Source organism: Somniosus microcephalus, chromosome 33 (assembly GCF_052327205.1).
Source record: "Somniosus microcephalus isolate GS21.2 chromosome 33, FLI_Smic_1.0, whole genome shotgun sequence".
Classification (NCBI taxonomy): Eukaryota; Metazoa; Chordata; class Chondrichthyes; order Squaliformes; family Somniosidae; genus Somniosus; species Somniosus microcephalus.
In genome coordinates, this window is record NC_141019.1 from 27,662,253 (window position 1) to 27,684,176 (window position 21,924).

Consider the following 21,924-nt stretch of genomic DNA (forward strand, 5'->3'; position numbering starts at 1 on the left):
GGGGATTGACAGGGTGGATGCTGAGAGGATGTTTCCCCTAGTGGGGAAATCTAGAACTAGGGGGCATAGTTTCAGAATAAGGGGTCGCCCATTTAAGACGGAGGTGAGGAGGAATTTCTTCTCTCAGAGGGTCGTGAATCTTTGGAATTCTCTACCCCAGAGAGTTGTGGAGGCGGAGTCACTGAATATATTCAAGGCGGAGATTGACAGACATTTGAACTACAAGGGAGTCCAGGGGTACGGGGAGAGAGCGGGAAAGTGGAGTTGAGGCCAAGATTGGATCAGCCATGATCTTATTGAATGGCGGAGCAGGCTCGAGGGGCCGATTGGCCGACTCCTGCTCCCGTTTCTTATGTTCTTATGGTCTGGAGCAGATTGGGCAACAATGAATGAGTAACTGTCTCCTCACTTGGACTTTATACACACGAGTTTGGTGGAATATCTGGTAAGGACAAGCAGCGGAACCCTCAAAGTTCCATAATTGAATGCAATAATTATCTTCCAGTCTGCCAAACATTCAGGAGTGAGATTTATGATAACAAACCGATTGCAAAGCCATTTAAACAAATGGTAGCCATACATCAGAACAGGTTACACGATTACACCAAAACGAGAGTAACTGTCAATGAGAGGTTTTCTGGAGAAAGAAAAACAAATTTAAAAAAAATTCCTTTTACTCTACAGGGTAGTCAAAGTGGAAGAAATGTTAGGGCGAGTCGGGGGAAGATTGCACTTACGATCCTCCCAGTGTCCAGGCTGACACTCCAGTGCGGTGCTGAGGGAGTGCTGCACTGTCGGAGGTGCCTTCTTTCGGATGAGACGTTAAACCGAGGCTCCGTCTGATCTCTCAGGTGGACGTAAAAGATCCCGCGGCACTAGTTCGAAGAAGAGCGGGGAAGTTCTCCTCGTTACAATAGCAAAATACTGCGGATGCTGGAAATCTGAAATAACTCCAGAAAATGCTGGAAACACTCAGCAGGCCAGGCAGCATCGAGGAGGGAGAAACAGAGTCAACGTTTCGGGTCGAGGACCCTGTTTCTCTTTCCTCGATGCTTGCCTGACCTGCTGAGTGTTTCCAACATTTTCCGGTGTCCTGGGGCCAACATTAAAACCCTCCACCAACATCAGTAAAAAACAGATGATCTGGTCATTATCACATTGCTGTTTGTGGGATCTTGCTGTGCCCAAACTGGCTGCCGCAATTCCTACATTACAACATAGAAACATAGGAACATAGAAGATAGGAGCAGGAGTAGGCCATTCGGCCCCTCGAGCCTGCTCCGCCATTCAATGAGATCATGGCTGATCATCCAAATTCAGTACCCTGTCCCTGCCTTCTCCCCATATCCCTTCATCCCTTTAGCCTTAAGAAATATATCCAACTCTTGAATATATTTAATGACTTGGCCTCTACTGCCTTGTGTGGTAGAGAATTCCACAGGTTCACCACTCTCTGGGTGAAGAAATTCCTCCTCATCTCTGTCCTAAATGGCTTACCCCTTATCCTTAGACTGTGACCTCTGGTTCTGGACTCCCCGACCATCGGGAACATCCTTCCTGCATCTAGTCTGGCTAGTCCTGTTAGAGTTTTATAAGTTTCAATGAGATCCCCTCTCATTCTTCTAAACTCCAGTGACTGCACTTCAAAAAAAAAGTACTTCATTGGCTGTAAAGCGCTTTGGGACGCCCTGAGGTGGTGAAAGGCGGGTCTTTTATTTTTGGGCAACTGTGAGAAGTCGCACAACACCAGGTTATAGTCCAACGAGCAGCGCTCCGAAAGCTTGTGATTTCAAATAAAGCTGTTGGACTATAACCTGGTGTTGTGTGACTTCTTACATTTGTCCACCCCAGTCCAACACCGGCATCTCCACATCATGGCTTTTATTTTTGGAGAGTGACTGTGATTGCAACCTGTCACTCCCGATGATTGACACTGGGGAGGGGGTGGAGCCACCTGCCGCCGCGTCAGAGGCAAGAGTGACGTCGGCGGGCGTGGGGATAGATCCGGTCTCGCGGGCGGGGCGGATGACACGTTTCCTGTGAGTGCGGGGCGGAATTGGCGGTGAGTGCGACGGGTTGAGGAGGAGAGGGGCGGGAAAGGGTTAAAATCGAGTATTCCGCGCCGGCTGACAGGAGACAATCCTGGTGCCAGTGCGGCTCTGGCCTGGCCTCAGTGGCTGGGCTCGGGCCGCCGTTCCTCCCTTGCGGCAATCCCTCCAGCGTCGCTGCAGCACAGGGCGAGTTTTTACACACACGCCAAGAAACAGAGGCTCTTGGCTGCACCAGGGCGTGTTTCGTGCAGCGCTCTGTATCTTGGGCGGGTGGGGAAATGAGGGACTACTTACTGCAGGGTTCAATTAAGAAAGGTCTGCTTTTTAAATACACAGGAGGAGGCCATTCAACCCCTCGAGCCTGTTCTCTCTTCCCCACCCATTCAATGAGATCATGGCTGATCTGCGACCTAAGTCCATCTACTTGCCTTTGCCCCCTATCCCTTAATTTCCCTGATGTGGAGATGCTGGTGTTGGACTGGGGTGGACAAATGTAAGAAGTCACACAACACCAGGTTATAGTCCAACAGTTTTATTTGAAATCACAAGCTTTCGGAGCGCTGTTCTTTCGTCAGGTGAAGTATTTAATTTCCCTGGTTAACAAAAATCTATCACTCAGATTCTCGCATCAATTGCCTTTTGCAGAAGCGCGTTCCAAACTTCTACCACCCTTTGTGTGTAGATGTATTTCTTAATTTCACTCCTAAATGGTCTGGCTCTAATTTTTAGACTATGCCCCTTAGTCTTCGACTCCCCAGCCAGCAGCAATAGTTTCTCTCTATCGACCCTTAATATCTTGAAAACTTTGATCAAATCACCCCCTAACTGTCTAAATTCTAGAGAATACAACCCAATTTGTGTAATCTCTCCTCGCAACTTTCTCTGCTCTCAAGTCCTATCCCTCCTCACTTCCCAAGTGTGAGTTTGAAATGAACCTGCAATGAAACTTTAAGCATGGTTAATAGGCACGGTTAAATGGGGAGAGTATGCTGATTTACACCCTTGTTGCTTTTAAGCTTTGCACTTTTTTATTTTGTTTGGATGTAATCTCAAACTTAGAATCATCTGTTTTAATGCAAAGGTTAAAGAAAGAGTTCTTGCTTTATGCTGAGCACCTTGTAATAGATTGCTCCTCTGTTGGGACTGGGACTGCTGTGGGAATTGGGACTGGTTCTTGTGTGTGTAAGGAGGTATAACAGCTTTTTAATTTCTCATGCAGGCTGTTAGATGAAGTATCTCTCGAGGTGTTTTCCACTTACGCTTGTTTTGTAACAATGTTGTACCTCAATAAAGAAGCTTTTTTTAGCAGTGTAGATTGACTCCTAAAGATGTGATTTCTAAGATCTAAAAGTTGGCGGGGGAGTCCAGAACCAGGGGTCACAGTCTAAGGATAAGGGGTAAGCCATTTAGGACAGAGATGAGGAAGAATTTCTTCACCTAGAGTGGTGAACCTGTGGAATTCTCTACCACACAAGGCAGTTGAAGCCAATTCATTAAACATATTCAAAAAGGAGTTGAATATATTTCTTAAGGCTAAAGGGATCAAGGGGTATGGGGAGAAGGCAGGGACAGGGTACTGAGTTTGGATGATCAGCCATGATCTCATTGAATGGCGGAGCAGGCTCGAGGGGCCGAATGGCTCACTCCTGCTCCTATCTTCTGTGTTTCATTAATCCATCTTTAGTCTGGAGCCATTATTGTCCACCTGATGTCTGCTGTCTGGCTCATCCTATTGTGGATTAAGTTGGTAATCTTCTCTTAGGCAGTCCCTCGGAACCGAGGATGACTTGCTTCCACATTAAAAATGAGTCCGCAGGTGACTGAGTCCAATGCGGGACCTACAGTCTCTGTCACAGGTGGGGCAGACGGTGGTTGAAGGGGCGGGTGGGTAGGGTGCTTGGGTTGACGTGCGCTCCTTCCGCTGTTTGCGCTTGGCTTCCGCTTACTCCCGACGAAGAGACTCGAGGTATTCGGCGCCTTCCCGGATGCTTCTCCTACACTTTGTGCGGTCTTGGGCCAGGGATTCCCAGGTGCCGGTGGGGATGTTGCACTTTTTCAAGGAGGCTTTGAGGGTGTCCTTGAAGCGTTTCCTCTGCCCACCTGGGGCTCTCTTGTCGTGCCGGAGCTCCGAGTAGAGCGCTTGCTTTGGGAGTCTCGTATCGGGCATGCGGACAATGTGACCCATTCATCGGAGCTGATCGAGCGTGGTCAAAGCTTCGATGCTGGGGATGTTGGCCTGAGCGAGAACACTGACGTTGGTGCGCCTATCCTGCCAATGAATTTGCAGGATCTTGCAGAGGCAGCGTTGGTGGTACCTCTCCAGTGATTTGAGGTGCCTGCTGTACATGGTCCATGTCTCTGAGGCATACAGTAGGGCGGGTATCACTGCTGCTCTGTAGACCATGAGCTTGGTGCTGGGTTTGAGGTCCTGGTCTTCAAACACTCTCTTCCTCAGGCGACCGAAGGCTGCACTGGCACACTGAAGGCGGTGTTGGACTTCATCGTCGATGTCTGCCCTTGTTGACGGTAGGCTCCCGGGGTATGGAAAGTGGTCCACGTTGTCCAAGGCCTTGTCGTGGATTTTGATAATTGGGGGGGCAGTACTGTGTGGCAGGGGCAGGTTGGTAGAGGACCTTTGTCTTACGGATGTTTAGTGTAAGGCCCATGTTCTCGCACGCGTCTGTGAAGGTGTTGACAAAGGTTTGGAGTTCGACCTCCGAGTGAGCGCAGACGCAAGCGTCGTCTGCATATTGTAATTCAACGACAGAGGGTGGGACGACCTTGGATCTGGACTGGAGGCGACGGAGGTTGAACAGTTTCCCGTTTGTTCTGTAAATTAGCTCCACTCCAGTGGGGAGCTTACTGAGGGTGAGATGGAGCATTGCCGCAAGGAAGAGCGTTGGTGCGATGACACAGCCTTGCTTGACCCCGGTCCGTACGTGAATTGGGTCTGTGGTGGAACCGTTGGTCAGGATCACGGCTTGCATGTCGTCGTAAAGCAGGCGGAGGATGGTGACAAACTTTTGAGGGCAGCCGAATTTGAGGAGGACACTCCATAATCCCTCACTTAAAAAAAAAAACAACAAAAATTCGATAATCTCTAACTAGTAACTCATTTGGTTTAGAGATGAATAGTGACCAGTGTAGTAACATGGAGGGAGCAGTCACCCGTCTCCTCATTGTTTCAGCAGTGGAGAATTTGCTGCTTGGGAAATTGCCAAAATTTGAAAGTAATTCTTCAAGTTGGAGTTGATTTTTTAAATTGCTTTCTTTGAAGAATTACAGGAAACGTTTTTTTATCCGGGACCGGCGTGGTGCCGGTTGATCAAAAAGCCCGGATTAGAGAGAGGTATACTTACCAAGGTACGAGAGCCCCGTACACGGCCACAGATCCAGGCGTCCCTGTTGCACGGCAACAGGTGCAGGAACCCCGGTTACACGGCCACAGATCCAGGCGCCCCTGTTGCATGGCAACAGGTGCAAGAACCCCGGTTACACGGCCACTAATATGAAGTAAAACTTACCTGAACCTACTCCTGAATTTTGCCGGTTAAGAGAGATTTCTGGTTATTTAGGTGCCGGTAAAAAGAGAATTTTCTGTATTAGGTTTTCAAGGTTGTAATAAATATTAACTTTATTGAAGCTAACTCTGCTGTGTGTTTGCCACTCACTGCCTCTGGTGGTTACCAGAGCTAGTTGTCTCTTCTGACAAGTGGTGCAGTGTCTGGGTTTTTTCCTTTCTCGTGCAGCGGGTGCTGGATGTCACCACCAGGCACAGTGACTGTGATGTGCGATTAAATTGAGAGCAGTTTGTTATTTAAAGGAGGAATACTGTTCTCAATAGTTAAGAATGAGTTCGTTCATCATTGACTTTGCAGCATATTTGAGTGAGAAGACACCTGCAATAAAAAACTGGAAAAGGAATACAATGTGTCGTTATGTTCACTTCTTGCTGTGTGCATATAAGAAAATGAATGTGAATGGATCTTGAGATTCTTATTCTCAAGTGTGTCTGTTATGATTTACTCTGTTTTCCTGTAAAGGAACATTAACAGCACTTGATGCTTTTCCCACATTACAACAGTGACTCCACTTCAAAAGTACGTTGTTTGCTGTGAAGCGCTTTGAGACGTCCGTTGGTCGTTTTTTACACTTGCAGCTAGTATTCCCTCTAAATTGTCTTTGGTGCGCGGCTTGTTTATTTCAATGCGTGGTCCCTTTAAATTTCTGCGCATGCACGGTATTTCAAATGGAAAAGCTTGTGAGCGGCCTGCGCGGTGCCTTGCAGATCACAGCGCGGCCACGCACGTGCGCAGCTTAGAGGTAACATTGGTCGCAGCACTAAACTTTTAGGTGATGGGGCTCATTCTAAGTCTTTCTTTACAGTCCCTATTGCACTGGAGCGCTGGCACAGGCACGATGGGCCGAATGGCCTCCTTCTGTGCTGTATCATTCTATGATTCCATAAAGCCTGTTGAAATCATTCTAATAGACAGGAAGGAAGGGCACTTTAAGCAGCTTTGATTTGTAAAAAGCTGAGATTCTTGACCCGCTGCTTTCTCTCCGTTTCCAAAGCACGACACATTACGTTTAGATTAGATTAAGCGCAGCTGCACTTGTGATAAGCAGATGTGGTTTCCCATCTAATGGAGATGTAAGGAGTGCATGTTCGGAAAAGGTTTTATCAGCACACATTAGGTACCATAGCTCGTACCTCGGGTGCGCCTGTGTCACTTGAGTCACAAATGATTTCTTCTCTGTAACTTGTATTTTCAGGATGTTAACAGTTTCTATTGTCCTCCAGAAGAGGGGTTAGGAACATAGGATTGTACACATCTGGCAAAAAGCATTTTAGTTCAATCAGCCCTCCCTAGAAATTCTTACAGTTGGTACTGCTGTCCATCATAGATCAATATAACTCTGATAACTACGGTCGGATACCGCAGCTCGCATAACAGAACGTGGTTTGGTTCGAGAACGTAGAAGGAAGTACTAAGGGCAAGAGGAATTGCAGGACGAGACAGAAGAATGTGAAATTTTAAAATGCAGGACTTGAGAAATGCACAGCAGATTAATCCGTATCTGAAAGAGCAAGGGGAACGTTTCCGGTGGCCTTCAGAGTTGTGATGAAGGGTCATAACCAGCGCATTAACCTATTTCTTTCAGTTGCTGATTGACCTGCAATGCATTTTCTGTTTTTTTTTATTCTGGATGTCTCGCGTAGTTCTTAATTTCTACTGGAAGAAAGCGGCTGGTTGATTGGCATGCTGACTTCAGTCATTAGCAGTTGTACGTAAAACTCAAACTGCTAGTAAAACCCATAAACTGCAAATTCTCCTCTTGTGCCACTGATCAGTCATAGCCAGAGCTCCTTTTTTATATAATACCGTCTAATACAGCCCGGAGTTTGGGGGATGGAATGGACCAGGCCTTTAGAAGGAAGCAGCGCAGAAGAAAAGAGAACCCTTTTAGAGTAAACTATTTTAATTTTTTTTATTTGCTTGTGGGATCTGGGCATTGCTGGCAAGGCCAGTACTTATCGCCCATCCCTAGTTGCCCTTGAGAAGGTGCCATTGCTGTGTCCGTAGCCGGTGCCGAGGTCGATGCCGGGTGGTCTGTCCGGTTTCATTCTTATAGCGCTCTGTACAAACTATATACTGCTTGGTAAGGGCAGTTACGGCGGGGGGGGGGGTGGGGGGGAGGAGGAGAAAGGAAGTGGAGAATTGTGGGCATGAGGAAGGCAGGACTGTCATATGAGGAGAGATTGGGTCGACTCGGCCTGTATTCACTAGAGTTTAGAAGAATGAGAGGGGATCTCATTGAAACGTATAAAATTCTGACAGGGCTAGACAGACTGGATGCAGGGAGGATGTTTCCCCTGGCTGGGGGGGTCTAGAACCAGGGGTCACAGTCTCAGGGTACGGGGTAGGACATTTAGGACTGAGATGAGGAGAAATTTCTTCACTCGGAGGGTGGCGAACCTGTGGAATTCTCTACCACAGACAGCTGTGGAGGCCAAGTCACTGAATATATTTAAGGAGGAGATAGATTTCTAGACGCAAAAGGCATCAAGGGGTATGGGGAGAGAGCGGGAATATGGTATTGAGATAGAGGATCAGCCAGGATCATATTAAATGGTGGAGCAGGCTCGAATGGCCGACTCCTGCTCCTATTGTTCTATGTTTCTAATGTGGGGAGGAAGAAGGAAGTGCTTAAAGTATAAAGCCAAGGGTAGACCAGAGGACAGGGATGAGTACAAGAAGGTTAAGGAGTCCAAGAAACTGAGAACCAAACTAGATGCGATCAGGATGACTGGGCACACACAATGCATGTGGAAAGGCCTTTATGTCTGGGCGACATTGAAACCTCTGAAGGGCTCCAAAGTGGATTTTGTATCAGGTCTTCAAGGAATGGCAAGTATTCTAAATGAATTATTTGTGTTCCTCTTCATGGAGGCATCTTTTCGCTGCCATCCTACTATTGGGGTAGAATTTCTAGGGCAAGATGAGATTTTAAGAAAACTAGATCTAATCAATCCGGTACCTTTGGTGCATCCTTGGAAATTGGGACAATGCCTGAGGATTGGGACAATGCCGGAAATTGGGACAATGCCTGAGGATTAGGTGGCAAATGTGGACATATGCTGCCATTGGATTGGGAAAGGATAATAAACAGTGGGAATATAAACTAAATGTTATTCTGCCGGACATAACGTGGGAAAAGGTTTTTTTTTTTGGGGGGGGGGGGGTGGTGGGCGGTTACTCTAGATTAATCACTAAAACCATCAGCCCAATGTGTGGCAGCAGTAGAGAGCAAATCGGTTCTTGGACTGTATAACCAGTGGAATAGAGCACAAGTGCGAGGAAGTGATTGAGTTTGTACAGAGCGCTGTATTCTAAAGGAGACATCCAGGCATTGGTGAGAGTGCAGTGAAGGGCAACTAAATTGATAGCTGGCATTAGGCACCTGAGTTATGCAGAAGCTGGGAATGTTTACAGCAGAGAGGAGGCTCGGGTGATATTATTGAAGATCCTAAAGGGTATACACAAGATGAACGTTAAAATGTCGTCACAGATTCTACAAGTGGGTATTGCCTCAAACCTGGGAGGATGAAAAGACAGTTTAGATTGAATTACTTTATGCAGAGAGGAGTGACTGTATGGATGGACTGTTCAGGGAAGCAGTGTGGGCATTGGTTGCATCAGCAAGTTCAAGAACGTTGACTATTTGGCAAAAAAAAATGATGACTGGTAATGAGAGGTATCATGGGATTATGCTATTTCCTAGATACTGTACTAGGACTGGCCTAGTGGACTGCAATGGACCTTTCTGTTCATGCGCATTAGTGTTCCCTTTTCCCCAAATCTTGGTCAGATTGCAAAACTTCAACCATGAATGTAACCACAAGGGTTATTCGACTTCAAAAAGTATGGAAATACTGTTGGGTCTATTAGAGTTTAAAGTGATACCCAATTGCTTTTTTAAAAAGTTACATTGTGGTAGCTGTTTGTTGTGGTGTGGAATTATCATTGTCTGGTACAAAGTGAACTATTTCTTACTTCCACCAGGGTTTTGGTGGTTGGAATAGGCAGGCAAGTGCAATGGGCTTTGACTTTTAACAGTACTACTACTGAGTGGCTAACCGAAATGTGCTGAATGAGAGGATTGGAGGGGAGTGCTGGGGAGAAGACAAACAGGAAGTGTGTGTATCGACTGAGTTGCTATTTGTACAGTGATAGGTCCTGGGGTTCTGGAAGCAGAGGAGCTGAAGAGTACTGTCAGCAGCATACTTGGGAGAACGCTGTTATTTTTTTCTGATTGTTTTACTTGTTTTATTTGCAGTGGATGCTATCTCCGATCAACTGTGGTTAACGTTGGACTGACTCGGGTGAGCCTGTGCCGTGCACTTCTGTATGTTTGTAAGTGCGCTCGACTATTTCCTGCTAAATTTGCATTTAATGTATTTTTTTTTTTAAAAGCCTTTGTAACAATTTATAGTTTCACTAGTGGCTTTGCATTCCGATTTGAATCGGATTCCAAATTCAGAGCTGCTTTTAACCAGAAAGTTTAGGACTGTTGCTTTTATGAGCAAGAGGGTAATAGACATACCAAGATTCTAGTAGATCAGTACAAATACACCAGGCAAGGCAGCCCCGCTGTCTGACTAGTGTAGGCTTTTGAAAGATTGAATTCCTGACACATTTTGCATTCAGCACTTTCATATCTTTCAAGCTCTTGTGTTCTTCGATAAAGAAACTGTTCATACTGAGTTCTGTACTGAGTAGTACTATCAAATTTGAGAGCTCAATTGTGTCTTGATCAGTGTTACTTTGCTGAATTGCTTAAAGCAGAAAGCATGCATGTGTATATAGAGCACTGATCTTTAAATGCGCTTCATGTGTTGGAACGGTCCCTACAGTTTGAGAATCTGTAGATTTTTCTTTTTAATAAGTTTACACTCCAGGCATTTTGTATAAAATCCTATTGAGGGAATATAATCCTTCTGTGTACTCGTCACAAAAGGTTCAGGCAGCTTATAGCGTTGCTACGTAGATTCAGACCTCATTGTGTGAGAAAATGTCTTGTGATCGAATTAGCTTTTTGAGCTCCAATGGAACTAACACTTGCACAAGGAGATGGGGGTGTCGGTAAACAAATCTCCTCATGTTGCATCCAGTAATTGATATTATGAAATGTGTATTAAATAAGTCCCAGCTATTGTGTGACTTCGAATTGAGCTCGGCTGTACAGCACCAGCTGAAAGATCCAAGTAGGGAGCTGGATGTTCTGTAAGTGGTGGTTTGAGCCATTAGTGGGTGTTCATTGAAGAGAAAACCTGACCCAAGAAGTGTAGGTCGCTTTTCTTCGGCTTCTAACTTTATTTTCTTTGAGGGGGGGCTATTTTCTTTTTGGATGGCAGACTTTAGGATGACTGCTGCGTCCAGCCCTATGCCCACCACACACTGTAACCGTTTCCTGGATCTAGGAGGACTTTGTTGCACGTGCTCCAAATAATGGATTGTGTTTTTTCCAGTGCAGGTATATGATTTGAATACAGTGTCCTTTACAGCTCCTAAAGTGGCCTTTTTAAAATTTGCAGCGTGGATTATAAATACAGGACCACCGAATACTTCAGCTGTGCTAGCATCAAAACTTTGCAGTGCCATTTCTGCACTCCGAAGGCTTTAACCGGATTTCGATCTGGATTTTCCCCATTTTTGCCAATTTGCTGTTTGCAATTCACTTCCATTATTTTACACCTGATTTCGGTGAATGCTCTTATCTCCTCCTGGTGTGTATGCCCCCTCGTGTGAAGATGTTGGCTCATATCGGGTTTTGCAGCAGTTCTCTTGCTTGCACTCGATAGCTGTGCTTCTCATTCAGAAGCTTCAGTGACCCCCATCACCACATTGATCAGCTAAAGTGCCTTAAAGTTGTCTTGCACAGAAAAAGCTTAAGACATACTTGGGTGATTTTTACCATTTATTACATGTTGGAGATTTGAGCCCTTAAATAACACTGGGAGGACATCCTTTGGGCCAGATCTCTCTCGGTGAGGGTATGAACAAGAGGAAATGGTTCAGCGCCTCTTGTGTTGGGTGCTCCAGGACATGACTATACATCTTCCTACCCCAAACTATTATCCATCTAGTCTGCTCCTGGTGTCTATGCCACTTTATGTTCAGAGAACATTGAAGAAGCCAGGTTTTACAGCAGTCTTTTTTGTTCAGGAACTTCAGTGATCCATCACCACGTTGATCTCTCTCTCTTTTTTTGTATGTGTGTGTGTGTGTGTGGTGACGGGTCTCTCTTTATTTCAGGAAGCTTCTACCTGCTTTTCTTTGACTCGGATATCAACAAGTGATTGGCCATGGGAAGCCTTGTATCCGCTTTAAAAGGCTTGGTTGGCAAGAAAGAAATGCGAATTCTCATGGTTGGTCTGGATGCTGCTGGAAAAACCACCATTCTTTACAAATTAAAGCTCGGAGAAATTGTTACCACAATCCCCACCATCGGTATGTTCCAGTAACCACCTTGTCCAGAATGATTTGAATTGGAGAGTTAGCAGTACCACTTCAAAATGCCTTGTTAGTATGAGTTTCACCTTTCAGTAATATAAATGGAAGTTCTTTTTAAGGGCGTAACTTATGGGCTGAAAGGCATTCATAATTCTATGCTTCTAGCCCTCCCTCCAATATTAATTGGGAAATGATGCTGCCTAGAACCTGGCTGCAGCTAAAGTGGCTTTAAAATTGTCTACCACAAAAAAAACAGCTCAAGACATACTTGGGTCTTTTTACCATTTATTACATGTTGGAGATTTGAGTCGTTGAGTAACATAGAAACATAAACATAGAAGGCAGGAGCAGGCCATTCGGCCCCTCGAGCCTGCTCCGCCATTCGATGAGATCATGGCTGATCATCCAAATTCAGTACCCTGTCCCTGCCTTTTCCCCATATCCCTTGATCCCTTTAGCCTTAAGAAATATATCCAACTCCTTCTTGAATATATTAATATATGAATTGGCCTCAACTGCCTTCTGTGGTAGAGAATTCCACAGGTTCACCTCTCTGGGTGAAGAAATTCCTCCTCATTTCTGTCCTAAATGGCCTACCCCTTATCCTTAGACTGTGACCCCTGGTTCTGGACTCCCCAGCCATCAGGAACATCCTTCCTGCATCTAGTCTGTCCAGTCCTGTTAGAATTTTATAAGTTTCCCCTCTCATTCTTCTAAATTCCAGCGAGTATAAGCCCAATCGTCCCAATCTCTCCTTGTACGTCATTCCTGCCACTCGGAGGACATGCTGTGCTCTGATAATTGGCCTTTGGGCCAAATCTTCATCAGTGAGAGTAAGAACAAGAGGAAATGGCTCAGCGCTCTGACTACATCTCCCTACCCCGAAATGATCCATCTCATCTCTGAATATAGGATTGACTAGTTTCCTTTCTGTATGCTGTATAAATAGTTGGCTTCTTTAGTCTCCCTTTTATTCCAAGTTTTAGATTGTTGATAATTCTATGAACGTTATTCCTGTCTCCTTTATGGTGTAGTAACCTCCTACCTGAATCCTGTAGGGTGTTTTTTTTTCCCCTCTCAATTTATTGCACTCTCCCGAAGGCACTCATTTTGTCATACAGTCCCATGGCTGCTTTCTAGTACAGGAAACTTTGGTTATCCGGAGGTTGTATGTCCGGAATACTCAATCTAACAGCAAAAATCAGGAGCCGTTTTCTATAAGTTTTTTTAGTTCTCGTTTTTTTTTTCCCCAGTCAGGCTCTGCAAGGTCTGTAGCTATAGCAACAGCTTCAGCTAGAGACGCTTGCAGCTGCAGCCGACTCTTTAGAAGCTGTTGCTAAGCAACAGTGTTTGTTGTCAGATACGGAGATGAAAACCTCCGTATGCTTCAACATTAACTTTGTATATCCAGCAGTTTTGATAGATCGGCAACACATCAGTGCCGGATATCACAAAGTTTCCTGTACTTGGCAACGTTCCCGCTAAGCTGCGTGACAATCTGGAGGTCCCGCACAGGCCGCTCAGCAGCTTTTAAATGGGGGGGGGGGGGGGGGGGGGGGGGGGGGGGAGACCGTGCATGCGCGGAAATTTGAATGGGCCGCACTTCCCCCGCCCCCCCCCCCCCCCCCCCCCCCCCCAAAAGTAGAGGAAACACTGGGAACGGTAGCATAGTGGTTATGTTACAGGACTAGTAATCCAGAGGCCTAGATTAATGATCTGGCGACGTGAGTTCAAATCCTACCATGGCAGTTGGGCAATTTAAATTGTTAATTAAATAAATCTGGAATTTAAAAACTAGTATCAGTAATGGTGACTGAAACTACCGGATTGTTGTTAAAAACCCATCTGGTTCACTGGAAATCTGCTGTCCTTACCCGGTCTGGCCTATATGTGACTCCAGATACACAGCAATGTGGTTGCCCTCTGCAATGGCCCAGCAAGCCACTTGGTTGTACCGAACCGCTACAACAAAGTCACTGTTGGGAGCACCTTCACCACACGGACTGCAGCGGTTCAAGAAGGCAGCTCACCACCACCGTCTCAAGGGCAGTTTGGCATGGGCAATAAATGCTGGCCTTGCCAGCGACGCCCACACATGAATAATTTAAAAAAATTGGTACTTTGCCTATGCGGGTCCTCCATGTGTCAATGTTTCCTAGTGAGTGTTGGTAGGCTTTTTAACTGCAGGGGAATCACAACAGAGTCTTATCCTGTCCTTGCCCACTATCCATACATGAGCATTTTGAGGTTGCTGGATAGTGATCAGGACTGGGAACTGTAGCCCTCTTTCTCACCACCACCCCCCCCCCCCCCCCCCCAAAAAAAAAAAAAAAAAGCCCCTAGAAATGCTAAGGCCAATACTCGTGCCTCTGTCACTGTCCCAGCTAATTGGTTAACTCCGCACATAATTTCCCTGTTCTGTGTCTACAGTTTGTTTCACAGATGTTAAGAATCCACTGGTGCAAAGCTTTAAAGTATAACACTATTGCTTTTTAATCCCGAATATATATAGTTACACCAGACGCTAGAAGTGGGCTGATTTCCATATCCAACCTTTCAGGCACTTGACTATTTTGGCAAGGGTTTGCCTTGCCTGTGGGTGTCTTGTTTTCTGAGCCATAGAAAAACACTGGCAGTGTGCTTCCAAAACTAGTGCAAAACTGGGAACCTGTGGATGCTCAGTCGTTGAGTACATTCAAGACCGAGATCGATTTAGATACTGAGCGAATCGAGGAAATAGGGCAGGAAAGTGGAGTTTAGGTAGAAGATCCGCCATGATCTTATTGAATGGCGGGGCAGGCACGAGGGGCCAAATGGCCGACTCCCTGCTCCTATTTCTTAGGTTGTCTACCTGTCCTTGCCTGAGGACAACGGCTTGATACTTGAAAGGCAGAGATTGTTATTGATTCTCGGGAGGATACTCCAGCTGAAAGTTTAAGATACAGCATTGACTAAAGGCACAGGTTGCCTTTTCATGTCTAATACCCTGGCTCGGACAGAGTAATTGAGCTCTGGGGAAGTCTGCGGTAGTGCTGACCAACTCTTCTGGCTGGATCGACTTGAGGGATCCAGGAAAAAGGGCGGGGGGGGGAAGGTAAATGGATAAGCAGCTGAGAGTAAAATGTGTCTTTCTTTTCTCAGGATTTAATGTCGAAACTGTGGTTTATAAAAACATAAGTTTCACCGTGTGGGATGTTGGTGGCCAGGATAAAATCCGACCACTGTGGCGTCACTACTTTCAGAACACACAAGGTAAGAAGTGATTCTGTTTTTTTTCCTTTCCTTCTATCGAAAGCGTAGTTTATTGCAGCAGCTGCTTTTTCTTTGCCACTGCTTCATAAGTGGAACTTTAATCTTGCAGCATAATTCTCGAGCAGGGGTAGTTCTCCGCCCCTGCCTCAGCTCATCCATGCCTTTATCACCTCTAGACTTGACTATTCCAATGCACTCCAGGCCGGCCTCCCACATTCCACCCTACGTAAACTTGAGGTCATCCAAAACTTGGTTGCCCGTGTCCTAACTCGCACCAAGTCCCGTTCACCCATCACCCCTGTGCTCGCTGGCCTACATTGACTCCCGGTTAAGCAGCGCCTCCATTTCAAAATTCTCATCCTTGTTTTCAAATCCCTCCATGGCCTCGCCCCTTCCTATCTCTGTAATCTCCTCCAGCCCCACAACCCCCCGAGATATCTGCGCTCCTCTAATTCTGCCCTCTTGGGCATCGCTGATTATAATCGCTCAACCATTGGTGGCCGTGCCTTCTGTTGCTGAGGCCCTGAGCTCTGGAATTCCCTACCTAAACCTCTCCGCCTCACTACCCCTCTTTCCTCCTTTAAGACGCTCCTTAAAACCTACCTCTTTGACCAAGCTTTTGATCACCTGCTCTGATTTCTCTATGTGGCTCAGTGTCAAATTTTTGTCTTAACACTCCTGTGAAGCGCCTGGGACGTTTTACTGCGTTAAAGGCGCCATATAAATGCTGCTTGTTGTTGGGCAACTTGTGCAATGTTTGGTCTCTAGATTCTGTATCGGGTGGAGCGAATTTTATCGATGGCTTTATAGAAATGTGAACCTAGTTTTAATCTACCCATTAAGAGAAGGTATTGAGTTAGACACTCTCTCCTTTTGCCTCTGGGTCCTGGGTTTAAATCCAGCCACGACTGCTTGGATGATAAATGCGAGGTCATCCACTTTGCTTCCTCATTTCTCGCCATTAGAAGAGATTGGGGAGTCCAAGTACAGGAAACTTTCGATTTACCGGCACCTAAATAACCGGAAATCTCGGTTAACCGGCAAAATTCAGGAGTAGGTTCAGGTAAGTTTTACTTCATATTGTACTTGCCTTCCTTGATCTGTTGCTATGCAAGGGCGTGGCTGCAGCTGTTGCTAAGCTACAGAGATGCTTGGAACTTGTGGCCATTGTTCTGCACTTAACAGGGTTTGTTGCTTTATACGGAGCTCTCAGCTCCGTATCTTTTACTATAGCTTTCGGTTATCTGGAATTTTTGATGAACCGGCACCACGTCGATCCCGTCTGTGCCGGATAAAAGAAGTTTCCTGTACACACATCACTAAAAGCTAGTAGGCAGGTACAAAAAGTAATCATAAAGGCGAGTGGAATGTTGGCCTTTATCTCAAGGGGCTAGACTATAAAGGGGGGGGGGGGGGGGGGGAAGTTATGCTTCAGTTGTATAAAGTCTTGGTCAGACCCCTCTGGAGTACTGCGTTCAGTTTGGTGCACCGAACCTCAGGAAAGATACATTGGCCTTGGAAGAGGTACAGCGCAGTCTCACAAGTGATACTGGGGCTTCAAAGATTAAATTCTGAGGACAGGTTGCACAAACTCTGCTTGTATTCCCTTGCGTTTCGGCGGTTGAGGGGTGATCTAATCGAGGTATTTTAAATGATTACGGCATTCGATAGGTTAGATACAGAGAAACCATTTCCTCTAGTGGGGGAGAATGCAGAACAAGTGAACACAATCTTGGAGCTGGGCCAATCAGGAAGCACTTTTTTCACACAAAGGGTAGTGAAAATCTGGAACCCGCTCCCCAAAAGGCTGTGGATGCTGGGATAACTCAAAGTTTCAAGCCTGACCGATAGATTTTCCGTTGGGTAAGGGTATCGAGGGATATAGATCAAAGGCGGGTAAATGGAGTTGAAATACAGGTCACGCATGACCTAATTGAATGGCGGAACGGGCTCAAGGAGCTGAATGACCTCCTCCTGTTCCTACGTCCCTCTAGCTGAGCTGGTCGTGTTCCTATGAGAAAATGGCACTTGCCTCTCTGTTCCTGAGGGACTTGCTGCACAAAACCCGCCCACATATTCTTACTTAACGGTAAACTTATACTTGTTTATTTTACAGTACAGTTTAGCTGGCCTTGAGGGGGATTGTGTGTGATTGAAGGATAGGGGGAGGAGAGTGGAGAAATATTAACTGTCTGCAGTCCGAGATGTCCGCTCACTTTCTTTAACTTTCCAGGTTGATATATTGTCGTCGACAGTAACGACCGAGAGCGTGTGATGAGGCACTGGAGGGAGCTGAGTGCGAATGCCTCGCAGAGGATGAGCTGCAAGATGCTGCTTCTACAGTCTTTGCCAACAAACAGGTAATGGACCATTGTGAGTGGGAGGTAGTTAGTTTCATCTGTCTCACTGCGGACTGTTTTAGTGCCTGCTGTCCATTGTAGTAACATTTCTTTTGTGCATGTAGTTGTCGATCGCTGATCTTGCCTGGACTGCCCTAAACTTGAAGTGTATGCCACTCGGGCGCGATGAGCTCTGAACTTTTAATGAAGCAAATTGACGCATGAATTTTCCATCCTGGCCTGATGTTTCATTCCAGGTGCAGCAACTCCTCGTGTGACAGTTGACGAGCCAGATTTCCCCCGCTAGTCGCGGAGCGCGAATGACGGTGTTTTTTCCCCGACGGACCCATTTCTATTTGATCTGCATCTGTGGCTGCATCGCAAATACTGCAGCCCAAATACAGCATATGCAATTTGGCGCAATTTATCACCGCTAAATGTTTTATTCAATACGTCATTTCTGACTCTTCTGATCAGCAATCAGAAGCGGCATTTTCTCTTTGCGCATCACAAGCTGATCAAATCAGCAGTTGAGTTTTGCTCTCGCAATCAAGATTATCTGAATTGAAATGGCTCCTAAACACAATATTTACGTATGTTTCATCGGAGTAGAGAGTACCGCATATCATATTATAATCCACTGCATATAATGTACATTATGTAAATCTTGAGGCAGTTTGAATAATAAGACAAAAGGTTGCCTCATAGAACTTGCAGCACAGAAGGAGGGCATTCGGCCCATCGTGCCTGTTGACATTTTGAAAGAGCTATCCAATAATCCCATCCCAGGCTCTTTTCCCACCCCCCCGCCCCCTTCCCTGCCATTTTCTCCCCTTCAGTATTTATCCAATCCCCTTCTGAAGGTTATTATTGAATCTGCTTCCACCGCCCTTTCAGGCAGTGCGTTCCAAATCAAAAGAACTCGCTGCGTGAAATAATTCTCCTCCATCTCACCTCTGAAGGTAATGGCAAAAGAACCAATCAGTGCCCTCTGGTTTACGACCCTCCTGCCCGTGAAAACAGTTTCTCTTTATTTACTCCATCAAAACTCCCTTCATGGTTTAGAACATCTCTGTTAAATCTCCTCTCGACCTTCTCTGCTCTAAGGAAAACAATCTCGGCTCTCCCGTTATTCCACATAACTGAAGTCCCTCATTCCTGGTACCATTCTGGTAAATCTTCTCTGCACCCTCTCCAAGGCCTGAACATCTTTCCTAAAGTGTGGTGCCCAGAATTGGACACCGTACACTAGCTGAGGACGAACCAGTGGTTTATAGAGGTTTAGCGTAACTTCTTTGCTTTTGTACTCTGCTTCTATTTATAAAGCCAAGCACCCTGTAAAAAAACATTTTTTAACCAGCATTCTCAACTTGTCCTGCCACCTTCAAAGATTTATGAATGTAAACCCCCAGGTCTCTGTTCCAGCACCCCCTTTAAAATTGTACCATTTAGTTTATATTGCCTTTCCTCATTCTTCCTTCCAAAATGCATCACTTCACGCGTTTATGTTAAATTTAATCTGCCATATGTCTGCCCCTTTCACTAGTCTGTCTGTCTTCCTGAAGTCTGCTGCTGTCCTCCTCACTGTTTACTACTTTTCTGTTTTTTTGCTTGTGGCGTAAGGGGGTGGGGGGGGGGGGGGGGGGAAAGCTTGTTTTAATCTTTGTGGGGCTTTTGGGAGTAGGGACAGTTTCACGGGCTTCTCGTGAAGCAGTGTAATCCTGAGGGATAAATGTTGCCTCTTCCTCCTAGGATCTTCCGAACGCAATGAATGCAGCTCAAATCACAGACAAGCTGGGCCTGCACGCCCTGCGCTACCGACTCTGGTATATTCAGGCCACCTGCGCCACCAGTGGTGAGGGTCTCTGCAACGGTCTGGACTGGTTAGCCAGTCAGTTGAAAAAGAAGTGATGCCTGCTTTTCAAGGATTGTGTATTTGGAAAGATTGACTGTCCCGATGAGGTGAATTTAGCCACACTGACTGACCTTTTTTTACTTTCATCATTTCCTTTGGGTGTGGTGTCTTCTGGTTACTGTCTTGAATCGAAGGTGCAGGCAATAGTGTCTTTTTTGACTTTATTGTAGTCTCTCTTCCAAGACTCTCGTCAAGCAGCTCTGTTGGCTTAATGTGAGAAACTCAAATCTGAACTGGACCTGTGCAGAAAGATTACAGAACCAACAATGCATCAAGATTTGAATCGATCAACAATGCATTTATCACATTCCAATAAGTGGAACGTTTTGCTCGTGTTTTTTAAATTGCGCTTTTTGACTACTAATATAAACTCCAATGGTTCTGTTCATTTTCCCTGTGCTTCTCGTTGTTGCGGTCTCTCTGCTATGGATTAGTAAGTTGTTCTGGGTATGTTTTGGATTTTTGTTTAATGCGTAGCCAGTGACAGAATAGGTACTGTAAAACTGGCCTAATTAAACACTTGCCTGTCCACCTCTGCAAAATAGACTGGTTTTGGTATCTTTGCATGGCTGAAATTATAAAATGTGACATCTTTACAGTGTATGTGCCCAAATATTGACCGGAGGTTTGCATAAGGTAGTACAGGAAACTTTTTTTTATCCGGCACCGACTGGACCGACGTGGTGCCGGTTCATCAAAAATTCCGGATAACCGAGCGCTATAGTAAAAGATACGGAGCTGACCGCTCCGTATAAAGCAACAAACCCTGTTGCTTAGCAACAAGTGCAGAACAATGGCCACAAGTTCCAAGCGTCTCTGTAGCTTAGCAACAGCTGCAGCCACACCCTTGCACAGCAACAGACCGAGGAAGGCAAGTACAATATGAAGTAAAACTTACCTGAACCTACTCCTGAATTTTGCCGGTTAACCGAGATTTACGGTTATTTAGGTGCCGGTAAATCGAAAGTTTCCTGTATTGAGTTTTTTTTAAAAAGAAATCATTTGGAATTTTTAAGCTGTATATTGAAAGGTGAGGGAAGGGGATGCCTGGATTTGCAGAGTGACTGAAGATACTAGAGCACTTGGATTAGTCTTGAAGCCAACAGCCAAGTCCTCTGTAATAATGGATGGCCAGCTCCCATCAGTTGGAATTTGGGCAGCTTCCCTGCAATTCAGTGGGCACGGCTGTACATCCTAGAGTTGCTCTCTTCTGCACTCCATTGACTGCCTCTGCGGGGTATAATATGCGAAGTAGGTGGGAAGAGGAAGGGACCAATATTCCCTCTAAGCTGCACGGCCACGTCGTAATGGGCAAGGTCCCATGCAGGCCACTCGCTGGCTTCTCCATTGTAATTACTGCGGAATGCGCCAAAATTTAAAGGGACTGCTCACTTTTATATAAAAAAAAAAAAAAAAAAAAACAGGCCATGCAGAACAAAGCCCAGCTTAAAGGGAGCATCGGAAGGGACCCTTTTACTTGTATGATTTCAAGATTGCTGCTTTGCTGAATGTTGATGCACATCAAGATAATGTAATTCTGGCTGCATGCTACATTTGGGGTAAACGGGAAGAAAAGTTCCGCCCTGAACACCTTCATTTTCCTTTTTAAAATGAAAAACTTCTATTCCGTGCAAAATACAAATTTGTTTCAGAAGTTCATATCAGAGTGGCAGTGTTCGTACCATTCTTTAACTTCTGGGATCTAGGTTTGGATCCAGTTCAGGCTGACCTGAATGTTTCCTCTCTGGCTGTAAGGGCCCGAGGCAAGGAACACCATGTTGGTTTGCAGAAGCTGACATTTAATCCGGTGGCGCAATTTGTAATCTGGTCCGAACCTTTTAAAATTATCAGGAAGTATCCGATTGAGAAATTGTGGTGTTTTTTTTTGCTTTACTTCCCTATAACTGCGGTTGTATCAGGAAAGCATTATCTTTGCATAAATGCTGCGACTGATCACCATTCTGAGCTGGCACTGGATAGCAATGCATTGTGTAACCCAATATAGATTTACATCAGATGGACAAGTACAAAGAAAGACTTGGAAAAATAGGGGCTTTTTTTTCCCCCGAGGAGATTAAGGGACCATTTGATAGAGGTGTTTTAAAATTATGAAGGGATGGGACAGTAGATAGAAACCGATTTTTAGGATGGAGAAGGATAAACATTTTTACGTAGAGGGTTGTGAGGCTGTGGAAGGGATTACTGGAGTTGGTGATTGAAACTGAGACCATGTCAACTTTAGGAACAGGTTAGATAGGTGGTTGAAGGAAGGGGGAATAAAGGGATATGAGAACAGGGCGGACACTTGGGATTAAAACTACTGTTCGTGTGAAGGATAAACACAAACT

The 21,924-nt window shown here is 45.6% G+C and overlaps 1 pseudogene across 1 annotated transcript; it reads left to right on the top strand.

Annotated features, from left to right (window-relative positions):
- Window positions 1–1,964: 1,964 nt before the first annotated feature.
- On the top strand, window positions 1,965–20,120 carry LOC147097042 (ADP-ribosylation factor 3-like; annotated as a pseudogene). The gene is made up of 6 exons (XR_015074471.1): window positions 1,965–2,062; window positions 9,894–9,970; window positions 11,873–12,067; window positions 15,212–15,322; window positions 17,556–17,682; window positions 19,414–20,120. The product of XR_015074471.1 is annotated as an ADP-ribosylation factor 3-like (transcript).
- Window positions 20,121–21,924: the final 1,804 nt, after the last annotated feature.